The sequence below is a fragment of the Mus musculus genome, chromosome 14 (genome assembly GCF_000001635.26).
Source record: "Mus musculus strain C57BL/6J chromosome 14, GRCm38.p6 C57BL/6J".
In the NCBI taxonomy this organism is placed as follows: domain Eukaryota; kingdom Metazoa; phylum Chordata; class Mammalia; order Rodentia; family Muridae; genus Mus; species Mus musculus.
The window spans coordinates 105,701,315-105,729,037 of record NC_000080.6 but is presented as its reverse complement, the minus strand read 5'-3'; the positions used below and the strand labels follow the sequence as shown (position 1 = coordinate 105,729,037).

At 39.3% G+C, this 27,723-nt stretch overlaps 1 long non-coding RNA gene across 1 annotated transcript in view; it reads left to right on the top strand.

The window, feature by feature from the left end:
• Nucleotides 1-673: 673 nt before the first annotated feature.
• Nucleotides 674-27,723, top strand: part of Gm35967 — a 45,014-nt gene continuing 17,964 nt past the window's right edge. Inside the window, exon 1 of the long non-coding RNA XR_874934.2 lies at nt 674-705. This is a non-coding gene — a long non-coding RNA (predicted gene, 35967). The remainder of the gene's footprint in view (nt 706-27,723) is intronic.

Below are 27,723 nucleotides of genomic sequence, written 5' to 3'. Positions count from 1 at the left end.
GGTACTGAGGACCCAAATTCTGCTACTCACACTTGTGCAACAAGTATTTTATCCAATGAGCCATTTTCCAAGTGGCCCGATATTTTTGTTGCCTTTTGCTTTTTGTTTTTAAGTATTACTTGATTGGATGGGTCTTAGACATGAACTTTGTAGGGGGCAACAATACGTTGCAATGTCAAAAGCACACACCTTTGCCAGCAACAACAGTCTTTTGGAAATGTGTTACTGTATTATTCTTCTAAGCTAATTAATTAGCCTTGTAAATCAGAAAATCTAGTCATTTTGACCAAAGACAAAAGAGAGTCCTGCACTAAGCACACCATACAATACTAAAATGTAAAATAAGAAAAGAATTCCAATCATGGAGAGTGCTGAAGGCCAAGTCATTAAAGCCAATATTATTTTCCTTTCCTGGAATTCAAGTTTTCACTCTCCAAGATCTGTGGACTGAGGTAATAATTAATCTGTGTTGCTGAGGAACACGGATGGAGATATTTTCAGTCCCACAACCCGAGCCATCTTCTTTTCTTCTTCTGACCAGCTCATTCTGACCATTTTTCAATAACCTGTTCACTGTCCTCACTCCTTGCTATATTCTTTCTGTCGAGCTGAGCCTGTCTTCATCATTGGAGCGAGTCCATACAGAAAAAGCCAAACAAAACACGGAGACAACAAGAGTGCGGGGTGATTCCTAACAGCTGCAAGGTAAAGAACCCAACAATTTCCACTCCAGATGTGAGGAGATACCTGTGGCAAAGCTGCTGTAAGTACCTCAGCTAATTTTCTCTCCAGGGAAACCATGCAGGGTTTTAAGCATTCCATTGCTTTGATTTCTTGGAGGAGCTGAGAAAATCAAAGGTTTAACAACTAACAAAGATAACATCCAAGGCCGGGTGTGGCGGCGTACTCCTTTAATCCCAGCACTCGGAGACAGAGGCAGGCAGATTTCTGAGTTCGAGGCCAGCCTGGTCTACAAAGTGAGTTCCAGGACAGCCAGAGCTATACAGAGAAACCCTGTCTTGAACCCCCCCCCCCAAAAAATATAACATCCAGGAAGCACACACTCGACAAAAAAAAAGTATTAACCTTAGATCTGCCTGTTTACTTTAACAAGTGATCATGCTGTTTTCTCACAGTTGTGACTTCTTAGAACTTTTGTGTATCATACTTCTGAAGAAGACAGTGATAAACATAAAAACTACAAAGAGCCTCAAAGAATCGGGTCTTTTGTGTGTCAAAGGGCCCAAGGTTTTCTAATGAAGTTGCATGTTTCTTTTGCTCTAGGTTTTGAGCATGATCTGAGAGGTTGTGTTTATTTGTACATGTGTGTGCACACATGCATGCGGATGTACCTGCTTGGGTATGAACATGCGTGTGGAAACCAGTGGCTGATATTAGGTGTTTATGTCTGTTGTTTTCCACCCTACTTTCTTTTAAAAGATTGATTTATTTTTATTTATATGTATGTTTTGTCTGCATGTTCATAAGTACACTAGACACACACTTGGTGCCTATAGAGTCAACAAAAGGGTGCTGGACCCCCTGAATCTCGAGTTATAGAGACAGTGGTAAGCTGCCATGTGGACACTGGGAAGTAAACAAAGGTCCTTTTTGAGACATGGTTTCTCACTGAACTTGGAATTTATTCACTCAACTAGAATGAAGGGCTAAAGCTTGGCATTGCAGAGCACACATTTAATTCCACATTGGAGACTCAAAGGCAGGCAGAGCTTTGTGAGTTCAAGACCAGTCTAGACTACTTGGGAGTATTCTAGGCCATCTGGGGCTACATGGTAAGATCCTGTCTCAAGAAGAAGGAGGAGGAGGAGGAGGAGAAGAAGAAGAGAAAAAGAAGAAAAGGAAGAAAAAGAAGGGGAGAAATGGAGAGAGCCTCTCTGTTTTGACTGTGAGAAAACCAAGGTCTATGAGACCTTTCTCAGATTCTTGTGGCATCCGGGATCCTATTTTTTCGATACTGATTTTTATTTCTAGCTGAATAGTCCATTAAGTAGAACTAGCACAGTTCTTTGAAGGAACAAAAAAGGTGTCTGGTGAAATTGAATATGTAATCCTTTACATCATCCCATTTCTCCAAAGTTTCACAATGAGCAGTGTATTAAAACGGGCAAAGGAGAAGAATAACGTAAGAGTTCACAATGGGCAGACAAATGCGTGCTCCCATTGGACTGGACCCGCTGACTTCACCTTTCAGGGAGGGTTGAGCCAGCTGATAGATGGCCTTTACATCCTGTTCTGATTCACTAACCAGACTCTGGGACAATCAGGAGTCAGCACTAAGTGTTTGGTTTCAGGTCAGAGCTGCATCTGTTCCTGAGTACCCTAGTCCTTTCTAGGATTGAGGTTGAAAATAAATGCCTGCCTATATTTCTTGAATTAACCCACAGAGACCAATTAAACTCACATCTTCAGGGATTGAGGCACGCCGCCACGAGAACTGATGGAAATCATGCTGGGTTAATTAGAATATGCAGGTACAGTGGAGGGTGACTTTAATAGTGGCAAGTTGCCATTATCATAAGGAAGCAAGCAGTTTTCACTTCTAGGTCTCCCGTCTAAGTTGGTGGCACCTAGGTTTCTACTTCTCCTCACCTAAAAACACACAGTTTTAAGCGTGGAAGCAGATTTCGTCTACAGAAGGATGCAGTGCCCACTTTTGAATCTTCTCTAAAGATGTTGATTGTGATAGGAGCACTAGTTGAGATATTCCAGAACATCACAAAACCAGCATTGTATTTAGCCCACATTTTGTTCTGATATTTGGAAGGAAGGGGGAAACACAGGAGTTCTCAAATGTGATCTTCCTGTGCTGAATCATGTTTCGTGGGGTGAAGCACCACTGGGCGCTGTAAGGTGTTCAGAATCACGCAAGACTTTCACTTGCTTGACACCGGTGGCACTCCCCTTTCCATTGTGACAACCAAATCCAGACAAAAGAACATCACGGTGTCCCAGACATTTCTTTCAAAGGGAGAGGTAGCAAGAGACAAAAGTAGGCAAACAATAATCCCGGAGGTTAATCCATTAGAGTCAAAACCGCTGTCAAGAGAAGTAAAATTTCCAGTCTAGTCACCCTTGACAGCTGCTTCCTCTTGAAAAGCTTTTCTTTCTCGTCATGACTGTCACCGGTTTTAAGGAATGCAACTGTCTGTAACTCAAGAAAACTGGGGTGTCAAGTTAGGAGTTGTTTAGATCTCTGGGTATGGCCCGGGAAGAAGACAGGAAGATAAGTGGAATTACCACAAGCTTTAGGTTTTGTAATCTCTCACGACCTCTTTTTCACTCCCTCTCACTTGCCCTGTTTTTTGATGCCAGGCTTGTGTGCGGTTCAGACGAATCCAGCTTTAGTCCATTCCGTGATTAATCCCTTTAGGAAAGATGACTAAAATCAATCTGGGTATAATATCCCGCCAAGGTGAATAGAGTCTTGGGACTCTGTGAAGACAGTGCCTTTTCAGTTCGGACGGTCTCTGTCTTGGGCTACTAGAATTTTGAATAGAAAAATCTAACACAATCTTTAAAACAATTATCCAGAACAGCTACAATGAAACGAAATGTGGAAATGTGGGGGTGATAGAGGCACTTTGGGAAGTCACCTGGTCCAAACGTGGTTAAAGCCCTAAATTTAATCATGGTTGGAGAATCCATGATTATTATTGTGAACTTACAAACTGCTACCTAGTGTTTGAGGTGGACAACTTGGACTTTGGCTGTGTACCCCGTGATGCTCAAATCCAGTCTTCCACTTAGCAGCTTTCTATGCACAGAGTACTGATATTTCTGCTACTAATGTTGTTCACCTGTGAAGCATGTCTCTCATTGGGATACTGTAGAGATCTAATGTCTCTCACTATTTGAAGAAATTCAAATGAGCTTTGAAACTGTAAAAAAATATTAACATATGGGCTGGAGAGATGGTTCAGCATTTAAGAGCACTGACTGCTCTTCTGAAGGTCCTGAGTTCAAATTCCAGCAACCACATGGTGGCTCACAACCATCTGAAATGAGATCTGACGCCCTCTTCTGGTGTGTCTGAAGACAGCTATAATAAATAATAATAGATACAATAATAAATAAATCTTTGGTTTGAGCAAGCAGGGCAGACCAGAGTGAGCAGAGGTCCCGAATTTAATTCGCAGCAACCATATGATGGCTCACCCATCTGAACAGCTACAATGTACTCACATACATAAAAATAAATAAATCTTTAAAAAATATTAACATATAACTTGGTTTTGAATATCTTAAAGCTTTAGGAATTAAAAAAATAAAAACTACCTTTTCTCAAGTAACTTAGAGGAATCTCCTGGCTTTCAGTAAGATCTTCAACAGGCATGATAAAAAAGGACTATTCCACAGTGATTTGTTTGTTTCTTGGGGGTGTCATTCTACCTACACCTTTGTTCTGTGTTAACTACATCAATCTGCTCACCATCTAAGCTCCCTAAGGAACGTTGGCGTCTACCTGGGCCTTGCATGAGCTTGGAACTCACTAATTTCCTCTCCTTTCCAGGATGAGCATCATAGACAAGCCCAACAACACAGAAGGGAAGGTTTTAGAAAAGAGAGTGGGAATTCAATTCTGAATCTACGTAAATAAATCCTTGTAAACATGATTTTATATGTTTTTGCCTTATAAAGTCAACATGTCACTATTTACAGATACTGGAAAAACTTTTGGTTTTTCATGCTTAAACATTTCTCTATGTACAGGTTTGTAGCTTGTTGCCTTAAAAAGCAATGTGTCATTGCTGGGCGTGGTGGCACACTCCTTTAATCCCAGTACTCGGGAGGCAGAGGAAGACGGATTTCTGAGTTCGAGGCCAGCCTGGTCTACAAAGTGAGTTCCAGGACAGCCAGGGCTATACAGAGAAACCCTGTCTAGAAAAACAAACCAAAAAAAAAAAAAAAAAAAAAAAAAAAACCCTCAAAAAAACAAAACAAAACAAAACAACAACAAAAAAGGCAATGTGTCTTTGAAGCAAAATGTCTTTAAAAAGCAAAATGTCTCCTTGACACATTATCTTAGAGTCATTATCTAAAGTCATGCAATGACTAAGTACAAAAAAGCAATAATTTAAACAAATCCAACTCAATATAATTTTATCATGTCTCTAAAATTCAAATCTAATACTTAGTTTTAAGATATTTAACTCTGATTTTTATGCTAGTTTTGTTTTAAGGCAGTTTTGATTTTCTACTTATAAAGCTTTCAGATTCCCTCATTGAGAGCAAAGGGTCTCATATAGGAGGACATTCAAAGATGATTGACGGATCAGGCAAACCTTAGCAGGGCCCTTGACATTCCAGGAATAGTCTACCCGGAATCCCAGTAGCCAAAATTCCCAAGGCTGCCATGCTTGGGATTTTTGGATCCTAGATATCTACTGAGTCACCGTTCATCCACATCAGATACATCACAAATGGCAATGCCTACTTGCATGTACCAGATTTTTGTCTTTGAACTGATGTCATTCCAACTGGAAGGCCAAAGAACAGCTTTGAAGTAGGGATCTGAGGTTTAAGCTATAGCTGTTATGTTCTGGATAGCCATATGACACATTGAACTTGGACCTTAGCATCAGACCAGGTAGGGTAGAGAGTAGGCCATAAATGTTGCTTACAAACAGTGGGGTTCATTATTATTAATATCTATAAAGAAAAAGAGGCCTCTGCAAAACACGAGGCCAGTGCTTTTAGATACAAAGAGAACCATTTTCCTGTTCCTGTTGTAGGAAAAGGTTTAAACCTGTGGATGGTGACACCATTATAGTCAAATTCAAATTTCAGGAAAGAGGGATATGACTCCAGGAATCTCGTCCCACCCATGACTGACTGGTGAGAGGCTTACATAGACCTATTGCAGGCAGCCATAGCTGCTGTGAGCATAAGACTGTATTGGCTAGGCTAAGCTCAGGACACAGCCTTTTCCCATGTCTTCAGGCTCTCACACACTTCCTGTCCCACCTCCCACATGGCACTGAGCCTTTGAAGTCCGCTACCAGTATTCCCCTTAGGGCTAAACATTAACTACTCCTTATTCCAAATCTTGAGCTTTTTGCTCTTGATTTAATTTAGAACAGTAATTTGAAGATATGAATGGAATTTTATTTCTGTCTTGGGAACACTGCAGCTCTAAAATTAAAACAGATACTAAAAATTAATTAAAAGTGTCTTCTATTGGACTTTAAACAGCACAAAATTAGGATTTGAATCGCATGCAGTTTCATTTGAAGAACGATTAAAAACAAAGAACACGTGATCTTGAAATTTCTCGCTGCTTCTGCCTGCTGTTATGATAAAATGAAGGAAAGAGTGGAGAATAATTTAGTGTCATTTAGACACACAAAATTTCGTGTGCTCGTGGTGTGTGATTGGCACACTTACATCAAAACATTTCTTACTGTGTCGAGGGACTGTTTTGGAAATATTATAAGAAAAATATCAGTCAAGTACCTATGAACACTGAGCATCTATGATTACTCATGTTCTTCCAAACTCATAGAACACTTCCCTGTGCATTTGGTTTGATGATTTTCTTCCTCCTTCTGTTGCTATTTATGCCATCCTAGATCCCATAGACATTTTGGGAGAATGATATCTACTCCAACCACGTATAACGCCCATCATACCTACACTAGAAATTAATAAGTGGGAATGACAACCTGATCTTCATATCAGTTTTCCAGAATTATCACCCACCAATAAACTCACACTATCAGGACACAGATCTTGGAAACCAAATTCTGTGTATGTGGAAGTCCAAAAGAATGACATACAGTCTTGCCCCAGGAGGGCGAACGTGTGACTTCAAAGCCACCAACGGAGCTTTTGCTTTATCTGGGATCAAGGATCCTGTATGGATAAAAGGCAAAGGAAGTCATTCACCTTGAACAAAAATATTTTCCTAAAATAGAGTCTTGCTATCTAAAGCTTCTTTAATTCCTTGGGTTTTGCCCTATGAAATCATTTTCCTTGAAGTTAAATCATTTCAAATCCCATAATAACAATTTGAGGGAGAGCTAGATTGCCATAGAAAACATAAGAGTATGGTGGAGTTCTAAGTCTAGCATTAAGGAGATTTGACCTGGTTAGGAAATCCATTCATGAAAGCAGTGTGGTTAGAGTTGGTGGGGAGCCATCCTGCTGAAGGAGCTAAGAGCACACAGGGAGAGCAGTTTTCTACAGCTCTGTGCTGCTGTAACTGGGGGACCAGCAGCTATCATACCTGGTTTACTTTAGCTGAAGCACGCTTTTCACATGTGCAAATCTCATGTTTCTGCTTGTATGTTTGTCTTTAGGAAGGAAAGCAGAGTCTGTGGGAGGAAGTATCAAAACTGGTCTACACACGCGTTCCTCAGTGGGGGAGAACCCTGTAATATAACAGAGTGGGACTCAGTTGCTGATTTATGTAATGTCTACAGAATTTCTTACTGCCCTGACCTTCTCTCATTCTTTGCCTCAGACTCCACAGCTCTAACAGGGATTGTGGTTTCTGTGAAGAAAAAAAAAAAAAAGATTAAAAAATGTAAATATATCTACAAATGTAAAACTTCAGAATTTCAAAATGTGATAAGATATTTTGTCACCCTATAGGTTTGATTTGATTTATTTAAAAGCTTCACCATTCTCTTGATAGTAGCTGACAGATCCATTCCTATTCCCATATGCTTTCTGCTATTTTAAAAGAAACAGTACACAATTGCCTCAGAGAAGCACCATGTGTTTCCCAAGTGTAGATCTGAAAACTATCCATCTGGCCACGCTGGCGTCTTTCTGAATTGTATGTGACTGAAAAAAAAATGTCTTCAACATTTTGAGACTCTTTGGCTAGATAAAGATGAGAATAAGACGACTTCCCTCCTGCCAGTTCCAGAAAATCAAATCTGGTCCTATAGCTTAGAGTTCATCGCCCACCTACCACTTGGGAGCTCCCCAGTCACCTGCCAGGGCACACCACACCCCTAGTGAATTCCTGGGCAGTGCAGTCTCTATGTCTGGCACTAGACTCTGTTTATACTGGTTTGATTAAAGCAGTGTTTTAAGGTTGGCTCTCCTATGATCTGTGAGATCCTAAGATGGAGACAAATGACCCACAATGCAATTCAGCTCTGCAAAGTGTTACGCAGTGTTAGAGAGACTAACCCAGGAGCAGCAGAGATATTCCCAGTTAAGAAGAGAGAGGATTTACTCTGTCGTCTCAGTGGGAAGATAGAAACTGAACAATCAAGATGCAAAGATGATGCCGGTGAGGAGAGAAGATAGCAGTGTCTGAAAACTCACGCAGACAAAACCAAGTTTGGAAATACAAAGTGCCTTAAATATTGGTCTTATAGAACATAAATATTCAAAATCATTTTCTAGATTTTTGAAATTATTATTCAAATGTCTTTAGAACTTCAAAAACACATTTATTTATTTATTTATTCATTCATTCATTCATTCATTCATTCATTCATGTGTTGGCATGAATGTGCTAGGGGGAGCATGTGTATGTATGAGGCAAACTTGTGGGAGTTGGCTTTCTCCATTTACCATGTTGGATACAGGCCATCAAGCTTGGCAGTGAGTGCCTTTACCCACTGAGCTATCTTGTCATCTTGCTGGCCCCAACATGTACATTCTTATGAGAATAATACTCACTTATGAGAGAGTAATTCTTAAATTATGGGCTAGGTACAATGCTATGGATCTCTCCCTCCCCAACTTCTCTCAGCTACCATTTATTATCGCTATACAGTCATCTATCCTTCTATACCTTCTTTGTTATTATTTTTTTACAGCAAAATGTTACTTGAATTAATCCTATAAATAAAAGCTTTTTCTCCCCTCAAAATTTTTTTGGAAATAGATAATAACATTAAATAGATATAGCTTCAAACAGGTTACATCAAACCACTAATCAAACAGTACTAACAACTTCATGGCTTACTGAGAGATTTAGGTATTTCTCCAGAAAATATTAAGGATAGAGTGCTTTCCCATATGTTGGCTGTGTTAAAGATACAAAGTCCAAGATCAAGGAGATGCAGACTATGTGTGTGGTGAGTGCTCTCTTGATGTTTACAGATTGTCATCTTCTCCTTGTATCCTCACATGTCGGAAAGCAGAAGGAGAACGAAACTCTCCCGTGTTTTCATAAAGATAATAATCATACGAACCCCACCCTTTTAAGCTAACTCCTCTTGACGGTCTCACCTCCTAGCCTATCACATTGTGGGGGAGGGGTTAAATTTTTTCAACATTTGAATTTTGGAGGGACACAAATATTCATCCCACACCAGAATACATAACTGAATTAATGGCTAAAATAATAAATCTGTTTAGAAAAAAATCACTACACATTATATTCTAGACAAATTATCATAGACTGGTTCACGGGTGACAGGTCATTTCAGTTATGTATTCTGTGGGATACTTTTATCACGACATCTATTAGAAGCCAAACTCCCAGGGAACCAGAACCATCTCCATGTCCCTAGAACCTCATCATAGTATCCAAGTGACTCACTTTTCTCATTCAGTGTCAAATAAGTTACTAGTACAGACATTAAGCCGCAGAGTTATCATCTGCTATCTGAACTGGTTCCTGTAATGGAAATATTGTTATCTAAACTAGATAGAACTGATATGAAGCTCTGACTGGCCTTTGGACTAGGGAAGCTTTCAAAAACATGGATTTCAGGCACTTTTTTGGAGAGCTGGTATTTCTTAGAGCCCTGTTTGTAGGAAGAAACTGTGTATTCATAAGCAGGGATGAAAGAGATGGGGTGTTGTTACAGACTCAGCCCGGAACCAGCTTGAAAGATGTGTTGGAAGGGAGAAAGAGTGGTAAAAATACCAGCTAGAGAGCAGTGTTAGTGAAACAATGTTTTCCTTTCTTGCCAAAAGGACATGTTTACTTTTTAAAAGTGGTTTTTTTTTTCATGTTGTATTTAAGAAATAAATTTGAAATCCAAATTATTGCCCAACAATATCGAGTGTAGTTGACACGCTGTCCAGTTTGGAGAAAGCTCTGCTCAAAGTTGCATGATCCAAATTTGTGTAAGAAAAAAAAATCCTTGACAGTCTTCTACTCTGTCGTGCCCAGGCTGAGGGCAGATGACTCACGGTATGAATTCAAGTTAAATCACTTAACCTTTTTCTCTTATTCAACCCATCTGGGAAGCTGAATCCAAGCGCTTCACTATGGAACAGATGGTGTGCCAAAGCTAAATTTTCCCAGATTAAAAAAGAGGAAAAATGTGTTATAAGCTCTGAAAGAACCAAATATGGAAAAAGACCAAGGATTAAAAGGAAAAGAGCTATAAATTGGATCAGACCTTTTCCCCTGTATTTTTTTTTTAAATAATGTAATGCTTAAAAAATAAGTTGTGTGAGATGATTTGGAGACAAAGTTAGAAGAATGTTTCATAAACTCCATATGTGCAGAGGTGGCCATGAAGGGCAGCATCAATGGTGAGGGCATGCTCTCTGCTGGCTCCATCACCAGTAACTCTCATGAAGCAGAGTCATCCCGATGTGTCTTTTGATTACATACTTGATACCTGTGAAACTGAGCACGCATAAAAACGATTTCTTAAGAATGTTTATGGAACTACCCGAATTGCAGCTTAATGAAACTTAATACTAGCTGACAGATTAAGATTATTCTAATACATTCTAGGATAAACATGATTCCTAACTGTCCTTAAAAACAAGTGTATTCACTGCTTTAAGGAAAGACACATTATTGACCTTCCTACGATGGTATGATTTTAATCTTACTGTGCATAAAAATGTTCTAATGTATATACATCTCTCATATTTTATGGAAGGAGAAATGTCCTATGGTCATAGATAAAACAAACATTTGGATGAACACAGTTGAAAGTAATAGGGAAAGCCTGCACCCTTTTGTTTCCTGACTGGTTCTGATAAGTATACAGGAAGTTAGCTTAGCATTTAAAAGATGCAGTTTATGGGTGAGGCTAGAACTGAAACCCGAGATAGTCACATTATAGACTTCCAGATGCCACACATAAAAATCCAGACGGGACTTTGGTCTAAGGAAGTACTCAGGAGGCTTCACTCTGGTTGAGGCAATGGATCCCTCACTACCAATGCAAACTTCTTTAGTTGATTTTCAAAATCATATTGTTTCAAAAATAAAAGTATGGGCATTTTTCTCAAGTAATCACTTTATTATTGAACTCTGATCACACTCCTGATAGGAGGGACTCCAGATGAGGTATAGATAAGTGAATAAGAAGAAACAAAGAGCAAGAAACAAATATTGCTTTTCTTAAGTAGAGTTTCATGTGTCCTTTACTCTAATTTCCTTCTAGGAAAACAATTGAAACCAGTTGGAATTACGACTTTTAATGCCAATAGCAATGAACACCCAGATAATGATTAATATCCAATGTAACATAGTCCTTGTTCAATATGGCAAATATATTCTTGGGAATGTGCCTTAGTCGCTGCTCTACTCCTGTGGAGAAACACCATAACCAAGGCAATTCAAACAAAAGAAAGCATTCAATTGGAGGCTTGATTAGAGTTTCAGAGGGTAAGTCATGATCCTTATGTCAGGGATCATGGTGGCAAGCAAGACGCTGGGACAGTAGCCAGGAACTGCATCCTGATCTGTGGGCAGAGAAAGCAAGACTGAGTCTAGCATGGGTTTTTGGGATATCAAAGCCCAGCTCTCCATAATACACTTTCTCCAAGAGGCCACACCTCCTAGTCCTTATAATCCTTTCAAACAGTTCGACTCCCAGGCATTCAAATATAAGAGTCTATGGGGGACATTCTTATTCAAACCACCACAGAATGCTTATGTAAATAAGTCTGATAGAAACTAATTAAATGTCTTGATACTTCTTAACTAATATGTATATGCATGCCCATGTATATGCAAATATTTTTATATATTCAAATTACATTTTCACTGCTCACAAAGTTTCACTAAAAACAAAGGCAAAAAACACTTGGTATGCCAAATTAAACTGCTTGAATCAAATTCTTGATATTCAATTAGGAGGCATGAAGCTTATATATTAATTTCAAAGAACCCTTTTCAGACAGGCCTCTTAAGGATTTTACTTGCTCCCTGGCCTGTGTGAGGTTGCCAGAATAGAGCTACAGCTAAAGATTCTGAGTTGAATCTTTCAGCAGGATTTTGAAGGCATATCCAGAATGTACAGGACCACCTTACTCACTCTGATGCATCAAATCCATGTGTATCCAAGGCAGTGTGACGGGGCCACCAACAGAGAGACGTCAGTTCTCTTAGATGATACAGTTCACTATTTCCTTTACTACTCACAGCACTATGCCTTCACAAAGTGCTTGATCTTCATCTTAAATATACATCCCTTAGTAATTCATGCTGAACCCCTCCCCCTACACGCACACGCACACACACACACACACACACACACACACACACACACAAGCACACGCACACGTTAAGTTCCCTGAACTTAACCTAAGATGGCATGATACTGGTTTCCATGAAGGTTGGGAGTCATTTCCAATCCCAACACAATACAGTCCTTGGCCAGAAATAGCTAAGTAGTCAGCCTTCCTTAAAAACACTTCATTCCCATGGAATATGCATAAAATAATCTTCATACAAATACTTTCAAAATTTTACTCTCTATCAGCCTAGAATAAAAGCATTCTTTTCGTTGTGCGATGATTAACATAAAAAAAACCTTACTAGAATTTTATAGAATCACAGCCCCAAAGTGGCCATACTATGCACATATGTTTCAAGCTTCACCTATTTCATGCTCACTCAAAATAGTTGTGCTTTCATGATTATAAGTCTCCAAATAGGTGGTGAGTTGGAAAGGAAAAATGAGACATTTCCATTTGAATGAACATTTTCTAGCTTGTTTTCTAAGCTCAAATTCGGTATGGCACCACTTAAAATTTTTGGTGACTCTATTAGATAAGGAACTGCCTTTTTGTAGCTATCAGGACAATTTTAGGGAGTATAGACTTAACACTTCAGAAAAAAGCTAAAGGAAATATATTTTTTAAATTTATCTTCTATTTTCATAGCACTATGGTAGCTTTTACATCATTATTACACTCAATCTTTCAACCTATTCTAGGGGTCAGTTGTTCTAGATGTTTTTGTGTGTCAACTTGACACAATCTGGAGTTATTACAGAAAAAGAAGGCTTCCTTGAGGAAATGTTTCCATGAGATCCAGCTGTAAGGCATTTTCTCAATTAATGATCAAGGCTGGGTGGGCCCATTGTAGGTGGTGCCATCCCTGGGCTGTTAGTCCTGGGTTCTATAAGAAAGCAAGCTGAGCAAGCCACAGAAGCAATCCAGTAAGCAGCATCCCTCCATGTATTCTGCATCAGCTTCTACCTCCAAGTTCCTGCCCTGTGTGAGTTCCAGTCCTAACTTCCTTTGGTGACGATTAGTGATGTGGAAGTGTAAGGAGAATAAACCCTTGCCTCCCCAACTTGCTTCTTGGTCATGATGTTTTGTGCAGGAATACAAACCTTGACTAAGACAGACATATACTTAATTTTCTTTTTTGTTTATGGGCTTTATTATGCCATTTTGATATACACTTATTGCTGTATGGTGATGCATTTGTTCAGTCTCCCAGTATACATTCCCTGTTCTCCTCTGGTTGGTTCCATTCCTACCCAGATAACATCTTTTGCTGCTTATGTGTCACATGTATTTCCATTACCATCTTTTTCCCCACCTCTCTTTTGATGTCTTCCTACTTTCTCATGGAACCATTTATACTTCCATGAGCTACACACAGAAATAAGTACATGCATGCATACAAACATACACATATACAAAATTTTAAATCTAGGTTCTCTCAAGTGTGGTTTTTTTTTTTTTTTTTTTTTTTTTTGCTTGACCTAATTATTTATAAGTCCGTCAATTTTCCTGAAAATGTTATTACTTATTTTTTTTAATGATTGAACAAAATTTCCTTGTGTATCTGTGCTACATTTTCTATGTCTAGTCATCTGTTGATGGACATCTAGGCTGGGTCCGTTTCCTGATATTATGAAAAATGAAGCAATAAACATGAATGCACAAACATCTCTGTGACATATTAACTAAGACTCTTTCAGGTGTAAATCCCAGATGGTATAGGAGGGCCATGTAGCAATTATATTGTTCTGCTCTTTGAGAAGTATCAATACTGATTTCCATAGTGACTGAATGAGTTTCTATTTCTACCACAGTAAATAAGAGTTCCTCTTTCCCCACATACTTGTCTGCATCTGTAAACAGTTTTCTTGGATACTGGGCTTCTGACTAAGGTGACACAGAATCTCTTTTTCCCAATTAATTAATTGCTTTACATACAGATCACAGCTTCCTCTCTCTCCTCTCTTCGAAGTCCTTCCCTTCCCCCCCCCCCACCCCCTTCCTTTGTCCTCAGAGAAGAGGAGGCCTCCCATGGATATCAACCCACATTGACCATTCAAGTTGCAGTAGAACTAGGTGCATCTTCTTCTGTTGAGGCTAGATAAGGCAGCCCAGTTAAGGGAAAGAGATCCAAAGGCAGTCAACAGAGTCAGAGAACCCCTGCTCCTGTAGTTAGGGGTCCCACTAACCTGCACATCTTTTACATATGTGTAGGGGACCTAGGTCTATCCCATGCGTGCTCTCTGGTTGGGTAGTCCAGTCTCAGTGAGCCTCTGTGGGCCCAGGTTAGTTGATTCTGAATGTTTTCTTGTGGTGTCCTTTACCTCTCCGGCTCCCTATAATCCTTCCTCCCACTCATCCACAAGAGTCTCTGAACTCCATCTAATGTTTGGCTGTGGGTCTCTGCATCTGTTTCCATCAGCTGCTGGGTGAAGCCTTTCAGATGTCAGTTATGCTAGGCTCCTGTCTGCAAAGCATAGCAGACTATCAATAATGTCATGAGTGGTCTCTCTCTCATGGCATGGGTCTCAGCCTAGGACAGTCATTGGTAGGCCGTTCCCAAAATTTTCTGCTCTCCTTTTATCCCTGCACATCTTGTAGGCAGGAAAAATTGTGAGTCAAAGGTTTTGTGACTGGGTTGAGTAATTCCGAATTTTAAAGCATTTTTAATTTGTATTTCCTAATAGCTAAGGAAGTTAAACACTGACATATTTATTAGCTATTTATGAAGTATGTTATATGTTCATTAGCCCATTTATTGATTAATGTGGGATTTTGGTATTTACCTTTTTTTTTTTGGTTTTTGAGAGAGGGTTTCTCTGTGTAGCCTTGGCTGTCCTGGAACTCACTCTGTAGACCAGGCTGGCCTCAAACTCAGAGATCTGCCACCATGCCTGGCTAATTTTCTCCTTTCTTTAAATCTGAAGATAGCCAGCCCCCAGTGCTCTAAAGACATCAATATCCTTTCTCTATTCCTGCAAGGTTCTCCGAGAGAGAGCTGGAATTCCCAGGATGGTACTTAGGAGCTAAGGGATTCTCTATAATCTTTCACAATTAGAAGGATTTCTCTGTGTCACTAGCCAGGTGCTTTCACCAACTATTGTGTAGAGAGTGATGGAATGTTTGAAATAGCCAACTTGTCCACCAATTTGTTTTATAGATGAAAAAGAAATAAGACACATAGAGATGTATAATTCAACAACAAAGACTAAAGGCAAAAGCTTTTAACTTAATCTAGTTTAAATTTCCTTAGGAGGAAAGTCAGTTTTGTTAGATGGCATTTTCCAGCAGTGCCTGATTAAGTATTTTTGGTTTTGATTTTTAAATATCATTGTGTTTTTAGGTCAATGTGAACACCTCTGTATCACTATTCTCTATTTCAAGCATGAAGAATTCTTTAAAAAGCCCTCCACCCTCCCCACCTCTCTGAACCATTTATTATCTGACCAATGAGACTTAGGCTACATGAATCTAACAAACCATAACTGGTCTTGTCTCCACCCTTCCCTGAACCTGGCTCCAAAGATCCCAAGTCTATTACAAATGCAGAAAGCTTTGTGGCTACTAAGGGTCTTAAATTTCCCTAATTTTGTGCTCACTTTTACAAAGATGGAGGGCCGAGTTCTGACCTGCTGTCCCTTTACTTTATGATTAAAGCACTATGCTGATTTGCGGTATAAGTATTTTGTTCACTTTAAAAAATTCATTGTAGTAACTTTACAGAGTTCCAAAAATACCACTAGCAGTCCATCTGTTTTTCACTATGCACCTTTGAGAATAGTTTTTAAAAAGTACTAACAATACCGGAGCTGGCAAGGATGTAGAAAAATGTATCCCTCATAAATTATTATTCAGAGTGTAGAATAGTACAGTCATTCTACAAGTTTGGCAGTGTCTAAGAAAATCAAACATGCATTTCAAGCACACGACCCGGCAATCACATTTCTGGATTTTTATTCCAAATATAAAAATTTATGTTCAACCAAATGCTTATAGATAATGTTCATAATGGTTTTATCAGGGACCCCAATCTAAAATAGCTTATTCCCAGTCTCTTCACGAGAAATGGGTGAATACAGCTTTGTGACCCGTACCATAAAACACTATTCAGCTATGAGGAAAACAAACTGCTGGTAGACACGCATAGAACTCAAGTTGCCGAAATAAAAAGAGAAAACCCAACTCAAAATGGTTTCTATCATATTATTCTTGAACTGACAAATCCAAGCAATGGAGGAAGACAGAAGCTACCAGTGTCCTGTGATGGTGCTTCTTCATTTTGACAGAATACTTCTGCATGTATGCTAAATGTTTTCTATAAAGCTACCGATGAAGAATAGGTTTCCCAGAACACATGCTAATGCAATAAAGTGAAATTCTAAGGTACATACCCTATTGCTAACATTGAGTATCTTTGATAGAATACTACCATGACCATTTAACTTACTACACCATGAAAGGATAAAACCAACCAACCAACAAACCAAAACCAAAACCCCACTCCTTATAATAATAAGTGGGATATATTTCAAAGATATCTAGAAATCATTTCAAGGTTGGTGCTTCCCATTCAGCCAAAGAATAAAGGCCAGGATTGGACCTACAAGACACCAGTGATCCTTGAAAGGCCAAAATGCTTCTATGTGTATGTCCTGTAAGCTGAATCACGGAAAAAATAACAATCGTCTTCCCATTGCTTTGTTGTATTTGCATCCACATAGGCTAGAATTTACCACAAATCCAGTTTCAGTCATAATTTGGTACTGACTTTTTATGTTAAATCATCTTACTTTGAAATAAATACGTATTTTGTATCTGATAACATGAATCTCAAGGGAACATTGTATCTATTGCATCTATAAGAAGGCAATCACATGCTATGTGCAGCATACATATCACCTTGAGTAATTTTGTTACACCCAGTAAAATCAAGTTTATTTTCACCTCCTTTGAAGATGTGCCTGAAGCAATCTTGGCTCTCATGATTGTAGCAGACAAAATATAGTTGATATGTGATTTAATAAGAGTAATAATGACTTCGGAAAGCAGTTACCAGCTGTGCAACTAGCAATACGCCTTTACGAATCTCCTCTAGTTCTTAGTTTCCTTGCTTGTGAAATGGCATTACTACTACTACATAGGTGCCTATATTTGAATGAAAGACATATATGTTGTTGTTTTAGAAAATGGTGCTTAAATACAGAGAGCAAAGGTCTATGACAGGTCTCCAAGATCTTTTAATAAACTATATTTTTTTCAGAAGTTCTCTTGATGAGCTAAGAAGATGATGTATTAGAAGCAGGTAAAAGAAGGAAAGTAGGAGATGCATTCGAATGATGTATGTCATTGAGAGAAAGTAATAAATCTAAAGGAATAGAACAAGGATGAAAATGGATTCTGACCCATAAAGGGCAGTCGGGGTGGCATCTCTGAGGAAGAGTGAACATTTGAGACAGGGTGGTTTAAGTAAAGGAGAAGAGAGAGTACTGTAGATCACTGGCATAGACACCAAAGATAACAAAGGATACAGAACTATAAATGTAAAGAATGCCCAAGTGGAGATATCTGCAGATAGACTGGGTATGTTATTGTTAAGGACAGAGAGACACGCTAAAATCTGAATGAATGCGTAATCTCAGAGAGCAGTTGTTTGAACAATTAGATACATTTTAAAAATATATATAATCTGATGTTTAAAATATAGAAAGGACTTCAGTTATTTTTCCCAAGTAGATGCTCAGGTGGCCAAGTGCTATTAGACATGGACTGCCTGGTATCACTCTTCAGCCCGGAATTGTACTTAATTCGTAGGAGATAATGTTCACTGTCTTTAAGATGGCTGTTACTATCAGGTTAGTAGGTAACAAACATTTGTCAGAGCAGGAAAAAAAAAACCAACAAACAAAAAACCAACGAACCAACAAACACCTAGAACTCCATGCACACTGTTGGTGAAAACGTAAATTGGCATGGCCATTGTGAAAAACAGTATGAATATTTCTCAAAAAATTAAAAAGGAAATTCTCAATGATTCTCAATCCACTCCTGAAATATATCTCAGAAAAAAAAAACCCAAACGATAATGGCAAACAAACAAACAAAACAATAACCCAAAGTACAAAAAACAAAAAACAAAACCAAGAATTGGTATTTCAGCAGAGGAGACAGGTTGCTGTAAGTGAGTTGTCCGCCTGTAAGCAGAGTTTGGGACCCCAATACACACATAAAAGCCCAGCTCAGTGGCTGGTGTTTGTGCCCCTAGTTTTGGAGGGTGGAGACAGAGATATGTCGGGGCTCACTGCCTAGCCAGCTCAGTCAAAACTGTGTGCTTCAGATTCAGTGAGAGACACTGCCTCAAAAGACAAGAGAAGGAGTTGGTTAGAGAAAGACACCTCAACATTAGGTCCAAGCTCACATAGGTGAGCACACGCAAGCACACATGTGAGCTAACCACTCCCAGACACGCACACATTCACATATACAACCCCCTTTTTAAAATCAGCATCTGAAAAACTTCTTCCCCCTTCTGTTTGCCACTGCACAATATACCATAGTCAAGATATTGAAATACTCTATGTGCTCATCACAAACGAATGAAGAAAATGTGATATATGATATGTACATACATGTGAGGCACAAGTCAGAGATAGGAATTTATAATTTTGAAATGTAGCACATAAAAAATATTTATTCAACCTTTAAGTTCTGTAACTTAAAAGTAAAATGAGTAGACAATGCATGAATTGTTAAATGTCATTTTGAGGCTATTTCTATTTGGAAGACCAGGCTGTACCCTGACTTACAGTTAATCTTCAGCCTTTATCACCTCAATGTTGGAATGCCAGGAGTGTACTGCCAGACCCAGCCACAAAAAAAAAAAACTGTAAATTAGAAACTGAGAACTTATGTTAGAAACCACAGAGACATTGATGTAGCCTTATGGATCAGGCACAAAATTGACTACTCCCTGTCACTATTGTGTATGTAATTAATTGCTTAAAACAATTTCGTCTGTAATCTCCTTATCTTTGTCATAACTCAGAGACCAATTGCATGCTGCTCCTTTTGCCTGACACAGGGCCTGCTAATGACTCACTGACTTTTCAGTTCTACAGGAGGAAAAGCCATGTGGCCATTTCCTGGGCACCTCAGGCAAATGATGCCCACCACTTTTAAGTTGTTTGGACTTTATGTAATTTGATGATCTGCAATCAGGATGCTAAAACACTTAGAGAGCTTGGGTTTGCATGCACACACTCTGTGAAAATGTCACTATTTGCACGTCTGAATTTATTGAGCCAGACGTACCAGTGGCAGCTTAGGGACTTTATTATTCAGACAGGCTTGTCTTGCCCTGTACTGATTTCAAATGGGAAGGAATTGCTTATATATTTGTCTGTCTGTGGGGCATTATGCTCAGTATATCAATGTTTATGTTACTTGGATGAGAAAATACAGAGTGGTCCCCAAGGGAGCTCGCATATCCCTACATCCACTACCTTAGACCACTTGGCAACGTTACCAGTCTGCCTCTCACACATCCCTAAAATGACTGTGTCAACCTCCTGAGGCAGTTCAGAGATCATTTTTCTATTACAACCACAGTGCATTTCTAGTCACAATAGCATTAGGGAAAAATAATTATCCTCTCTTTGCATTTTAACAAAAGAATTTAAAATGACAAAATAGTTTACTCAAAATAGCAGTTGAGAGGTCTGTTATAATTCTATTGTTGCTTCCAGAGCAGATGCCACGCCACATGCAAAATGCCAAGACCACAGAGAAAATATTTTTAGCTCGGTAAAAATATGTGACATTTAAGAAAGAAATGGTAGTGTCTTGATTCATTTGTTAATTAAGCCCTTCAACATTTTCTATACACAGTTGTTGGAAGGTTATAGGATGTAAGGAGAATACAGCCTTTGCCTCCGTGGGATGTGTATTTTTAGATGATTATGATAAACTGTTCCTCATAATTCATAATATGTGGGAGGAAGAAAGAAAAAGGCAAATGATAAATCAAATGTATTCTTGGTTTCATGAAAAAGAGCCCCTGACATTGTCTTTCATGGGACAAAGGATGATTGTGTGGGCAAGGTGCAGAGGAGGAAAGTCTCTTTAATGAACAAATGATTTGCACGTCCAGAGGTTCAAGTTGGAGAGCAACACTGTAGGCCTTGAGAGAGCTCAGGTGGGTCTCAGAGGACTTAGACAGGGCCTCGGAGGAGCAGAGGGGTAGAAGTTATGATAACTACTTGTTGAGCTCTTTCTAGATATTTAAGGTGAAGACTAGAAGAACACATGGCAGTTTCAATGCCTAAGCCTGAACAGGGACAACTAAGACAAATACATGACAATCTAGAAGGACACTCTTGGAAAATATGTTTATATTTAGGTGTCAGAACTTTGAGCAGTAAGATTAGCTTGGTACCCAGTACTCTGAGAGACAGGACCTCACAATGAAGGGTACCATCACTGTTATGTTGTAAGCTGCTTTCTAACATCTAAAATAGAAACAAAATTGGCATTGGAGCAGAGTTTCCCTTGCTCTGTTACAAAGAAAGTAACAATGGGAGCGGGCATGTTGGGGTACTTATACGCACAGGCACCTCTCCCATCTATGGGAAGAACTGGGTGTAAGGTATTACACCAAAGCTACCAAAGGTACAATAAGCACAGTCGCTACTTGCTCAGTTTACTAAGGAAAACTAGGAACGCTGTTAGGGATGGCAGGGCTCAAAGAGTTTTACTTCTAACAGACAAGTTTCTTTCTCTAAGACTTTTAACATGAACATTTTGTATTATGATTTTACAGAGTACCTGTATGTACCTTTGCCTAAATAGCTGCCCACACGTGATGGATGAAAACTCTGAAATCTGAGCCAGGGGCAGAGGTGGGGTTGAGGAGGAGAAGGGGACATTAAGGTCTGATGATAGCTCCTGCATTTTATGATCTTGTATTAGTTACTTTCCTCGAGGCTGCTACTGTAGAGAGAATCTCTGTGTACTGTATGGGCCAAGGAGCTGAGGCAGGAAATAGGATGTGGGAGTTCTGTGTGGAGATATGAACTCTGGACTAGAGTCAGGCCTGGGAAGAGATCCACCCTAAACCCTAAGGAGATAAATGCATGAAGCTAAGAAGAGGTAACAAGTCATGTGGCAGTCATAGAATTAACTGGTAAAGTGAGTTACAAGCTGGCCAGTGAATAAGCCAAAGCTTGTGGCCTAGGCATATATTCATATATAATTAAGTTTCAGAGTCGTTATTTCAGGAACTGGGACATTGGTAGAAAGGCCCAGGGTTAGATGGCACCCAACATATGTGCTCTTTGAATCTAAGTATAGAGCCTGAAAAAACAAAACAAAACAAAACAAAACACCCCAAAAAACAAAACCAAAAAACCACCTTGCTGGAACGTGGGAAACACACATTTCCCAGAGCAGTTTCCTAGCAGGTGGAAGGCTAAATCTCTTGGGGGGTGTGGGGGGACAGGGGCGTGGAGACAGAGACAGTACCGGAGGTTCTCAGAGACTGAACCGCTAACCAAAGAACATACACTGGCTGGACCTAGGCCTCTGCGCTCAAAGGTGATGGATGTACAGCTGGGTCTTCATGTGGGTCCCGAACAACTGGAGGAAGGTGGCTATCCCAACGGCTTTCGCCTGTACATGGGCTATATTCTTCTAGCTGAGGTGCCTTATCTGGCCTCAGTGGAAGAAGATGTGCCTAGTCTTGTAGAGTTGGTGTGCCAAGGTCAGGGATACTCAGAGGGGGCCTCCACCTTCTCAGAAGAGAAAGGGAAGGGGTACATGGGAAGGATTATAAAAGGGGGTGGCCAGTGAGCAGGATGTAACATGAATAAGTAAGTAAGTTAAATAAATAAATAAATAAATAAATAAATAAATAGAGTTGGTTGCAAGTTGCTAATGGTTTTGATTAAGGAGGAAACAAGATATAGCAGGTTATACTCAGGGATTTTTTTTCTTCTATTCTTTTTTCTTTCTCATACTAAAGGAAAAAGAAGAAAAGGGTTGAAAAGAGAAAAAAGAAGAGGGGTATAGAAATAATATAGGAATGTTATAGAAATAAAGAGTAGGTTATTGAATCTATACTTAAACTATAGAGCTACTACTGGCCAAGAATCTTACATTGGTATAGATCTTTGTGTAGTGATAAAAAATTAAGGTTATATTTGGTTATAATGCACTATGTCTTAACTCTTCTTAAGGTATTATACCTGTGTAGTTATTAACACTTCAATGTTAAATTCTAGTCCTTTTAAAAGCTGCTATTATGAACTGCTTAGAATAGTTAAGACATGCAAGTTAGTGGTCCAAAAATCAAACTTATGGTTACATACTAATTTAGTTAATTACAGAAAAATACTTCTTAAGTTTAACAGACAATAAATAGCTAGAAACAAACAATTCAGATATACTATAGATAGGTAGGAAGTCTTCAAAAACCTCAGAGATGTAAAGAATATGGCATTTAAATATGTTTTGTTAATAAAAGACTTTTTATTCGTACAATGAGATCAGTCTGCTCCTGATAGCACCCCCATTCTACTTCAAAGACTATGATAAACATCAGAGAATCTCCTTATGGAGTGTACTCCAGCTTATGTCAAGTTGACACACAAAACCAGAGTTATCACAGAGAAACAAGCCTTCCTTGAAGAAATACCTCCATGAGATCCAGCTGTAAGGCATTTTCTCAATTAGTGATCAAGGAGGGAGGGCCCAGCTCATTGTAAGTGGTGCCATTCCTGGGCTGGTGGTCCTGGGTTCTATAGAAAGCAAGCTGAGCAAGTCAGGGGAAGCAATTCAGTAAGCAGCATCCCTCCAAGGCCTCTGCATCAGCTCCTGCTTCCCAGTTTCTGCCCTGTGTGAGTTCCTGTCCTGACTCCCTTTGGTAATGAACAGCAATGTGGAAGTATAAGCTTAATAAACCCTTTCCTCCCCAACTTGCTTCTTGGTCATGATTTTTGTGTGTGTGTGTGTGTGTGTGTGTGTGTGTGCAGGAATAGAAACCCTGACTAAGACATGGAGTTTGCTTTCTATGTGGCAAGCTAGCCACTGGACAAGAAACTGCCCTCACCTCAACTAATGACAGCATGCTTTCCAAACTGGACAAATGTGATGCTGGGAAGTTGACTACTGAGTTTTGCCAAGACAGGTAAGCTGTCCTTCATATTTCCTGTTTCAGTTTGTGAGATATACAAACTGAAGATGAGCCGAAGATGATGCTCTAATGACTCAGACATTTTGGGGTACTGTCTAGGAAGCCAACTCTCTCTCTGTCATGTTTTTGGAGACTGCTTGCCTGCACTTCCTGTATATTCAGGCAGTATTTACTCCTTCTCAGGTCTCTGATGGAGTTGAAGACTAGATAGTTACAGTCTCACAATTAAGCTTAAGCCTTTTAGGATTTAGGAAAACGTTTTAAGGTCTAAGAAGACGTTCTTAGCTTGGTAATTCAAGTTATGATAGAAATTGAGCTAGGTAGAAAACTCTAAACTCTCAAAGATTGCCATATACATATAGACTGGATGTATAATATAATCTTACCTGAGAGTTTTCATAATTGCAATCATTGTTTATAGCTTATTATTGAAAGAGAAAGAACCTTTTATTGGACTTAAAGGGGGAAATGTAAACAAAATCTCTGTGTACTGAGTAGAAGCACTACCTGTCAATAAAAATCTGATTGCGCAACGAGCTGAGGCAGGAAATGGGAAGATGGAGTTCCAGTAGGGAGATAGGAACTCTGAAATAGTCAGGTGCAGGAATAGTTTTGCCTAAACTCGGAGGAGACAGATGCACGAAGCTGAGGAGAGGTAACCAGCCATGTAGCACTCATAGAATAGAATAACTGGGTTAATTAAGCTGAAAGCTAATTGGAGAACAAGCCGAAGCTATGGCCTAGGCATTTATTCACATATAATTAAATCTCAGAGTCATTATTTCAGGAACTGAGAGTGGGTGGAAAAGCCCGCAGTTATGGCCACAGAATACCTGAGCAAAGCAACGTAAGGCAGGAAAGGTGTATTGTGGCTTATATTTTAAGAGGAAACCTGTCATGGTGAGAAGGCATGGCCACATGGCATCTATAACCAGGAGAATGATGTCTCCAAAGATGACTTAGTCCGATTATTCGTCCTGTGACTCCAGTCCATGAAACAGTTTGTTATCATGTGAAGTGGGCTTCCCACTTCAGTTCATCTAGAGAGAGCCCTTCCTAGGCCTGGCGATGGCTTGTTGCTTAGGTGAATCTAGATCCTATGACTTTGATGCAGCCTATCTTAGACAGCACTAGAGAAATTCCACATACAAGGTTGGTTAAGGAGGGTAATCTAGAACTTGGTAAACACATACTAATGATAAATAATTACATTCTTATGTTATTTAAGAACAATAACAACCCTGGTGACTAAAGTTTGTGTCACTGTGGGAGACAGTATAGCTACCCAAGATGCCTATAATTCAAATCCCAGAATTTGGAAATATATTTCATTTTGTGGCAAGGAAGAGTTAAAGTTGCAGATGAAATTAAAGGCATTAATAACATCAAGGAGATTTTTCAAATGGTCCCTGGGAAATTACAAGGGGTCTTTAAATATGGAAAGAAGCTGAAGGTTCAGAGAAAATATGATAATGGAGGTAGCTTGAGATTAATTAAATGTGGGAAAGGACTCAATCAGCCATTTGTGTTTTGAAGATGAATGAAGAGAACTCCTTTCAAGAAGTGTAGGAAGGTTCCAAAGGCCAACGCAGGCAGGAAATGGACTTCTTGCTAGAGTGTCCAGAAAGAATAACAAGAAAACCTTGATTTTTGGCCGTTAGACCTGTTTTGATTGTCTAATCTTCATAACTAAAACATGTATTTGTAGGTGTTTTAAGCCATCAAGATGTTTGCTTGTTTGTTTGTTTGTTTGTTAAAACAGTAGTTGCAAGTAAATACTGTTTAAACACAGAGTGTTCTGATATCAATAGAGAGAGTCAAACAAGAGCTAAAAGGATTTAGGAGACACATCTAAGATTATAAATTTCTTCTCTCTGGTCGCCAGAGCCTTTGTCTTAGATTCTATAGCATAGAGATAACTGACACATATTGTACAGTGAAGACCAAACCCTGCTTCAGACTTAGGTCCAGAAGGATGCAAAGAAGTAGTGTGGAAAAGGACTTCAAGCCACAATCAGCATAGGCATGTGAAAGTTCCTATTGTCACTGGGAAATCTGCAGTCGAGTTGTCTTAATCACAGTGAAGTAATCTCTGTGCCATTAGACACTTAAGTAAGCTTGCTAACAAGAGTCCAGTTGTGTTCATCTTTTTCCTCAGGAACAGAATGCTCAGGTAGAGATGGTCTTCAAAGATAATAAGCCAAACTGATATTGTAAGAAGACCGTGATTATTATAAAAAAAATGACTCAGGGGCATTATGAGAATTTTTTTAGTCTTCACTAAGAGCTGAGATTAGCAGGAGGGTCTTTATGTGGGGGTCATCCTCAGATTAATAATTTGGGTTCTAGCAATAAATACAAGATTACTGACAGACTGTAAGAACTAAACACATTAAGGAAAAAATTTATAACCTTATTTGAATTTTTAAAAAAAAATTTGGAAAAACAAAAAAGAGAAACCAGAAATAGAAAAAACTGTAACAGTGAAGCAGGCAAGCAATCAATCCAAACAAAGCAGCTACAGATCACCAAATGGGAAATGAGTAAGTAGCAATTCCGAATTGTATAGTGAATGTTGGTAGTTGTAGCTGATAGATTGTGCAGAAGCATATCCAGTTATATAGCACACTTGGTATGCGACAAATAGGTACTAGTACTCATTGAGAATTTAAATAAAATAACAAGGGGAAACAAAGACAAGAAGATTCCAATGAGAGTCAGAAGGAAGCGCTTCAGCAGGGACTCAAGGGATAGGTATTTGTTGTGAATGAACTTCATCCTGGTGGCATCTCTCTTAACCAATGTTCACCAAAGAGGAATTACTCCAGTGCTAATATTAGAACACCACCACCATGATTCGTCCTAATAACCGAACGTAAGTGTTGGTGGGCAGTCCTGACTTCATGAGCAGTCCATCATCTACTCATTTGTCTTTATAAGCCCTGCCATGTTACTCAGGAAAGCTCACACTCTTGGGAAAAAAAAATATTATTACTAGAACACATATTGACGAGCAAAAGATAAACAGAAAAGTACAATTCATGGGATAAGCAAAACAAGCGGGTCACTCAATGCAGCCACAACACTGAATGGTATCGGAGTCACCAACACAGTCTGAGAGAATTAGAGATGGCACAAAAGTCAAGGAGACAGATGGAGAGAACAGCCCCACACTCCAACTATATGATCTTTACAAAAAGAGAGAAAGCAAGTGGAGGGCAGTAGGCATCCAGGGTAACCAGCCCACTTCTGTTGAAAACGCAAAGTACTGCAGAGTTTCACACTAATATATGTCATCCTCTGAAACTCTAGTGTTCTAAATCCATGTTGCTTAATGTATTTCCACATCGGAAGCTCTTGCTCTGCAAACTATTTTAGAGAGATGGAGGTGTGTGAGTGTGTGTGTGTGTGTGTGTGTGTGTGTGTGTGTGTGTGTGTGTGTAAAGCGGCAGATAAATGGAGAAAGGGAAGAGGTAAGAGGGAAATGATACTGGAAGAAGTATACAGAGGAAATCCCCAACATTTTCATAGTATCTTCTTTATCCATTAGACATTTTGTTTATTTATATAATTTATTGTGTCCATCCATCATTATTTCTCTCCAACTCCAACCTTACCATATTTCCCACCCAAGGTCGTGGCCGTCATTTTTGTCTTTGTTTTTGTTATAAAAGCCCGCTGAGTTCAGCGAGTGCTGTCCATATGCCCTTGGGTGTGGGGTCATCCACTGAGATATGGATAACTCACTAGCAGCTATGTCCCCATAGGAGATTGACTCTCCCTCCCTCAGTAAATAACTAGTGTCAATAGCTCTTTGCCAAGGGTGGGACCTTGGAGGCCCCTCCCCAGTTCATGTTGGGATTTTGACTGGCATGATATCATGCAGGTCTTCTGCAGCTAACTGTGTCTGCTTGTGAGCTGATGTGTGCATTTCATAGAAATCTTCCTTCTCTTCTGGCTCATACGTTCTTTTTCTTACTCTTCTGCTGTATTCCCTAAGAAACTTTTAACACTGTAGGGTTTGCACAGAGGTGAAATACTTAGAGGCCCGAGGTTCAGTTGTCATGTTCTTCTAAAAATGGTTGCAAACTACTAGGAACTTGAAGTTAACTTAT